Source organism: Falco naumanni, chromosome 6 (assembly GCF_017639655.2).
Source record: "Falco naumanni isolate bFalNau1 chromosome 6, bFalNau1.pat, whole genome shotgun sequence".
In the NCBI taxonomy this organism is placed as follows: domain Eukaryota; kingdom Metazoa; phylum Chordata; class Aves; order Falconiformes; family Falconidae; genus Falco; species Falco naumanni.
In genome coordinates, this window is record NC_054059.1 from 54,831,438 (window position 1) to 54,838,802 (window position 7,365).

Below are 7,365 nucleotides of genomic sequence, written 5' to 3' on the forward strand. Positions count from 1 at the left end.
TCTGGGAGCCCTTGCCTTTTCAGAGAAAGTGCTGAGGTCTGGATACTATTTAGAGGTCTTCTTTCAGGGCTCAGAACCCACTGCTGAGACCTATCCATTTAGTAACACATACACAGAGTCAGGGCACACCATGACATTGACTAAAGCCATAGGTTAGGATGGAAAAGCAACAGGTCTTGTGTAATACTTTGACAATTTCCTCATGGGTTCTGGGAAGATATGCTGGGTGAGATAGATACAGCTGCTGTTTTACACATGCAGATGTAAAATAAAACAGTTAAAGGAAAATATCTAAAGTCTAGGCCTATGTAGCAGTGTTCCCGAAGTCTTTGTGGTCCTTACTTAGAGAGGAGTGGACGAGAAAACTTGGAACTCAGTACAAGGGTGAGCAAGCATTTTGAGAGCTCAGTAGAATGTTCCAGAGGGAAAAAAGATCACCAAAGGAGGAAGTTGAATCAAAACTACTGCATGCTGAAAAGGGGAAAATAAAAGATTTGGACTCAGGTATCTGAATATCAATGTCCGAAATAGCCGGAGGGTACACAGGCATCCCACCTTGTATCCAACTCTTGCTTCAGAATAACATGGGCCTCCCACAGATAGGAGCTGTGCCATCTCTCAGGTACCACAGGACATCTAAAATGGCACAAGCAACTTGCTCAGGCACATAGATGGGTCCCAAACTGCCTGTTACCTGTGTAAGAGCTTAAAGGTCTAGGTAAATAAGGGTGTCTGACCGTTCTGGAATAAAGTGAAATGATGAAAATGCAGTACCTACAGGTTGATTAAATTTCAGTACCAGTCACAAACCTTCTACACATGCCAACTCATTAAGGTGGGCTACCCCTGATAGCCCATATTAGCAACATTTTAAGGGTTTGGGAGACCAGGAAACCAGTGATCTCCAGCAGGCTGCTGCAGTGAGCACGTTTTCCTTAGAGGCAGGGAACTCCTGCTCAAAAGACTCTGCTAAGCACAGCTGTGCAAACAGGGTGGGAAGGAAAGCCTTTTTCTAGTGGGAGGATTTATGCCTTTCATAGATCAAGCTCCATCGGAAATCCAGGGGAAGATCAGGACAGGTATTGAAGCATGAATATAACATACACAGTTGAAGATAGTACTTAGTATATGAGATCTTTCTAAAGGTTCAGATTATATTGATGGTATCTTGAGTATTCAACATACCTTGGAAAAATTGCCAGACTTCCAAGTTTTCAATGTCAACAATAAATGAAAGGTAAGCTCCTTTTCTTAATGGTAGAAAAGGGAGGAAAGGAAGAAAGATATAATGTTGGCAAATATTTTGTTGCTTTCTCTGATCCACTCTAATCATCACAAGTCAAAATATTTTGCAACAGGAAGGAAAGGATAATTGTACACTGAGGTCTCTTATAAGAAAGGAAGTTCAGTCAAAGTGTGTATTTCCCAAGCATCAGAGAAACAAATACTTTCAGCATTAAAAAAATTGAAAAACAGAACAAGTCTTCCAGGCACTTCTCATTTCTTCTCACAAGGTAGGTAAAAGTCCTACAGAAAGAGGATGAGACACGAGTTCAGATGCCGGAGAGCTAACAGTTTCATACTGTACTGAACCATGTTAAATTCCACCAGTAGTCTGAAACCAAGGTTTAAGGTCTCAAACATTCTGTTTTTCAAGCTTTGGTCATGTATTTCTTTCCTTTTATTTAAGTATTTATTTTCTACAACATGCTACCATCATATACTGCATTGTTTCATCCTATATGAATTTGCATCGGCTGTATTGGCAGCACACTAACTGGTGCACTGAAAAGGGAACAGGTCTCTGCCTATGTATTTCTAGAGCACTACAAAGGCTGCAGTTTACCACTGGAGCAATGAGTTTGCAAAGAAATATAAATATTTTCCTGTTTTGGACATGTACAGGTAAAAATATTTTTTTGCACACAAGTATATAACAGAATTTTAAGGCTCAAAGTCAAGTGCTCTGTTTGAGGCTTTTGTAATATGTATAATATGTATACTATATGTTGTAATTTAGACAAAAAGAATCTGTTGCAGTGTGACTCCTCTGGTTTTTTTTTCAGCATTGCTACATAAAAAGGAGTAAAAATATTACTTTATAAAATCTATCTTGTACAATATTTAAGAAGTCTATAAAATCTTATCCATACCACTACAAATCAAGGTGCATGAGATACTTTTTGTTTCATCAGGTCTTGAACCATTGGTGTAGGTTCTAAGGACTGGAGATGATCCTGTGATGTGTTGCAGGCTGCTGCTTTATGGAACTATTCACCGTTTCTGCTGACTTTTTGTCCAAGTCTGTTCTTGTAAACCTCATCATTGCATGTGACATTGTAAGTACACTTCACAAACTGAGTTAATGGCTTCAGCTACATAGCAGAAAACATAGAATAACTCAGGCTTATGTTCACATATTTCCTGATGTTTTCAGGCAGGGTGATTCAATAGAGAAAAAAATAAACTGAAGCCTGCATAGGTATTATTAGATAGGATAAAAGTGTCTACGCACAAATGGAAGTAACCATAGTAATTCATTTGCTTCTAATTTTTTTTTTTTTGTAAGAATAATCTTTGCCTTGACCTCATACAAGCAGAAATAAAGGTTTTGTGAGGGTAATGTGGAGCTTTGTTCGTGCTGTGTTCCTGGTCATTCCATTACCAGCTGCCAAATCCTGATGACACTCCTTAACCATCTAGAAAGTTCACTTGTTTCTGCTGAGGGAAGTGCTTTAACTTCAGAAGTTAATTGTTTGCAAACAATAAAAGATTCATTATTCTTTCAGTGCCCAATTCTGTTTCTGTTGAAACAGGTGGTGACTCCATCCACTTCCCACCAGCTCCTTTACCCTTTATGTAAATTGGTTTACTATCCTTTATATGAGACAAATTGATAACCATAGGACCAATAAATCATCAGCATAGCTCTTTGTCACGTGCATCAGAAATACTGAGAGGCATTGCACGGGATAAATGTGATTTCAGCTCCTTACACATCCTATTCTTGTCCTCTGGTGAATGTCAGTTTTGATTTGCTGTCTTGCTTACATATCTGGATGTTTAGACACTTTGACTAGCTTGGGAGGACCAGCCTGCTCCACTGCACAGCTGTCAGTTGCTCATTACTTTTGGCAATTGCTCCTTGAACTGTAGCTCACATCTGTAATGGTGTCAGAACTGCATCCTGATCACCTGAATTAATTTCCAAAAATCAGGTTATAAAGTATCACACAGAGATTTCTCCATCAGGCTCTTAACATCTTTCCAAAAGGTTGAGATTCTTCAAAATTGCCTTTCATAAAAAAAGACCTTGCCTTACTCAAAGGCTGCTGCAGTGCTCACTACCACTTTAAACATATATAACATTTATTAATCATATTATATTACTATTGTGTTATACTATAACAATATATTATGTAGTATTATAAGCTGTATATTATTATGTATGTTGCATATTATAATTGATTCTATATAATATATACTTAATGCCTATATAGAATATATACCCTAATATTGCTATGTTAATGTAATTATTGCTATATTAATTATATACATTGGTATATTATTATAGATAATATATGCATTTATGTATATACAACTCGCTGTGTGTTAACACATGTATGTGTATGTATATATACACCTGTGTATGCACACACACATACAGACAGGCTGTAGAAGTGATTAATTTTCCACTGTAAAAAATACACTTTTTTTTCTAGCTGGAATTTATCCTGTCTTAGTTATAACCACTGACTTATATCACACTTCTTTCTGCTAGATTAAAATGCAAAATACTAATGTGAATCTTTTCTTTAGATAGATGGTTGCAGCCTAAAATAAAATATCTGGTAAGCTCTCCTTAGGGATACATATACTGATCATCTTAAGTATTTCAATAGCTAGTACAATAGTATTGATTGCAGTTATCATCATTAATTTCTTTTAATCTGTATTTGTTAGGAATGTTAGTTACCATGCGACAAGCAATAGCCTATTATTGTTTTGTATTATTTCCCATGGCACCAGTCCAAGGTGTGACACATCTTAAAGTCTGCTCAAGCTAAAACCTTACTGCAGCAGCAGCTGCATACTGAACTGCCAGTGAATGCAAAGGGCCATGAGCAGTCCTGGAGGGTGGGTGAAGGGTAGGTGACGGTGAAGCAGGAGAGGGAAGGAGGCTGATGAACGCGCTGGCACCTTCCCCTCATGCTAGACTTACTATTACCGTGTGCCAGCATTTGGGAGTCCATAGTTCAGCAAATGGTATTTCAAGGGACTGACTGCTCACCCACTCCAGGGCTCTGGGGGTCAGTGCACCACCTCCCAGTCCCTGTGGGTCTTCTCCGTTACCAAAGCCCTCTGTGAGGTCTTGGCATCCCTCTACTTTCTCTGGGACTTTGGCCTCACTCAAGACCCTAGGGCATCATGCTCTCTTACTTTTATTTCCACATATGTTTTAGCACAGATGGAGATGTGACATATTTTCAGTTGGCAAGGCTACACCCATGCCATGATGACAGCAGACTCAATTCCTGTCTGAATTTGACCTCATATGCCAACTAAATAATAAGCATCTTCTGCTTGCTGCCTTTCAAGCTGCTTTCTGAAGGCAAGTGGCTGAGTAGCACCTGAACTCCAATACTGAGACCTTTTCCCTGTCAACACAGTATCTTGTGTCCCTTTCTTAGGCTTCCTTCGTACAAGGAGATAAGTTTTGAATTGCCTCTTCCCTTGAATTTTCATCTAACATCGTCCTATTCAGCAGTAAAGTTTCTTAAGATCCCAAATACTGGAGAGATACTTACCTGCAGTATGAACAGAATACTAAAAGCCATGTCAGGCTCCTCAATCAGCAAAGATTTGTATAGTGTGGAAAACCCTACTGTCTCTTACTTTCCCACAAAAAAAACATCTACATAAACTGTGAAGGAATGAAATATCTAAGAAAGTGAAGGACATTGTTGTTTTCCGCAGGAAAAACTCTCTAGATATTTTTCAGCATGTTTCTTAATAACTGCAAGTAGCTGGGTGTCTATTATGCAATGAATTAGGCCTCCAGTAACATCTTTTTAAGGCAGCTGTACGGTTTCACAGAATCACAAAAGTCATGGTCAGATTAAATGATCTAAGATGATAAACTCATTTTTCCATTCCTCTCCTGGTAAACGATTGTGCTCTGAGCGATGTTTTTCCAGTGTTTTTTGTCAGTTCTGTTTAAAGGAATCAGACAATAGGGGCTCCCATTGTTTTCTCAGGAGGTTATTCCAGAGCCAAAAATTTCTCCCTAGATGTAATCACTAATTTTTTCATAACATTATTGTATCTTTGTGTAGCTCATATTGTTAATTTCACTCATGCTTGAATCATATCTTTGTGGTGTTTACACTCTCAAAACCCTTACAGATAGTTGCTGTAATGCATGTATGTATGTTCCCGCAATTATGTGTTGGCCCTGAATAAGATGTGTATCAGTGGGTTCTTATGCCTGCCTAGCATTATCTTGGATTTAATAAATTGGTTCCAAACCAGTGATCTACTAACACAGATCCCTCAAAAATCAATTTTTCCTTGATTTAATTTATTTCTTTTACTGGTCTTCTTTTAATTCCTTCCAATTTGCTGGGGTTTTTTTTCTGCATTTTCTATAAATTGAACGTGATATTGCAGGTTTAAAATATGTATTTTTTTTATTTGGAAATAGATGTTAATATACCAGTTCCTCTCAGTGAGGTGGAGATTCTCAGGTACTTTAAGCTAAGAATACACAGAATGAAACTTTCTTATCTCATAGACAAGCACCATACTTTTTAAAGTGTTCCAGCACACAGTCATTCACATTTTTAACTTGTACAAATTCACAGGCAAAATGTAGAAAACTTACTCATATTCATGACAAAACTAAGACAACTTCTGCCTTTCATCAACAGGTGTAGTGTTTACTATGACCAACATGCTACAAAAGCCTTGCAGCTGATATTTGGTTTGCAATACGAAACAAATGCCTTTTTACTTGTTTAATTTGACTGTGAGAAAGCAGCCCTGTGAAAGCACATTCTTGCAGAGCTAAAATGTGGCTATAGAAAATATTCCTCTGTTCTTAAATCTGAGTTAGTGCCTCAGCAGTATTTCATTCTCCTGTGAATGCGATGAATGTCCAAAAAGCCCAAGTTAATTTCTGCTAAAACTTCATTGAGTCAAAATGCACTATAGATTTTTTTCAGAGCACTGTGTAAAAGAGTTGTCAGACTACAGCACTTAGAAGTGCTGGATGTTACAAGTACCTAATGAGTACGGTATGCTAAAAGCACCTCAGTTCCATTACACTTGAAATAGTACTTGAAGTAATTTCCATCTGGCCTGTGCTCAAGCATTTGCTGTTTGTCCCTTTCTGAACTACAGCTAAACAAAACCCAAGAAAGGCTGTTTTCCACATTGCATTCCACATTTCTCAGCTCAGATTTTTTCTTTCAAGATCCATATAACTCATTAGCTTGGAAGGTAAAATGGAAGATTAAGAAAAAAAAAAAAGAAAAAAAAAGGAAGCCTTTCAACATGATGTAACCTGGGTTGTGGAGTAGGTCAGTACAGGAGCCCTAGCTAGTGTCAGAGGAAATTGGGTAGCTTTCTTATCAAGGGCAGGGAGGGAGAAGCAAGGGACCTTTACAGTACACATATAGGCGCTACATACAAGGATCAAATCATAAAATCATTGGTATCACATATTGTCCCCTCTGTGCAAGTGGAGAGACAATCCTATAGACAAAAAAGGCATGGTCAGGGGGGAGCTAGTGCTGCATGATTCCAGCTTTGTGGCACATCTTGCCTTCTACCTACTTTGAGTCCATAGTTGGAAAACAAACTTTTCCCTTTCTCAGTAACACAGCTTTTCAGGTATCTTGAGGTCAAGCTAAGAAAAATCATTGTTTACTGCAATTGTCCTGTAAAAGGAATTGACGGAAAGAAGCTTTTGCTGAATAATGGGATCAGGTCAGGAGCTTATAAATTTGAAGTTTCCTTTATGAGTTTGTTCATAGGGATGTCACCAAAACTACAGTGATTTTCCATTCACAGAACTGAAAGATTTAAAATAAGTTATGCAAATTTAAACAAATAGGCCCAGCTACCCCTTTTAGCAATCGGAAAGAAATCAGCACTTCCAGAACTTAATGCCTCTCATCCTCCTCACAGCCATCTAACAGGAAGTGACTTGACCTTTGAAGAGGTATCTATGCCTTTTTGTTTGTGTTTAAGTGGAAGGTATTCACAGTCTTTCTTCCTGCATTTGTCAACAGAGATTCTTAGACCAACAGATACTTCACAGGCCATGAAAGAGGGAGCTGTGATGAAGAGTTAAGACAAGTA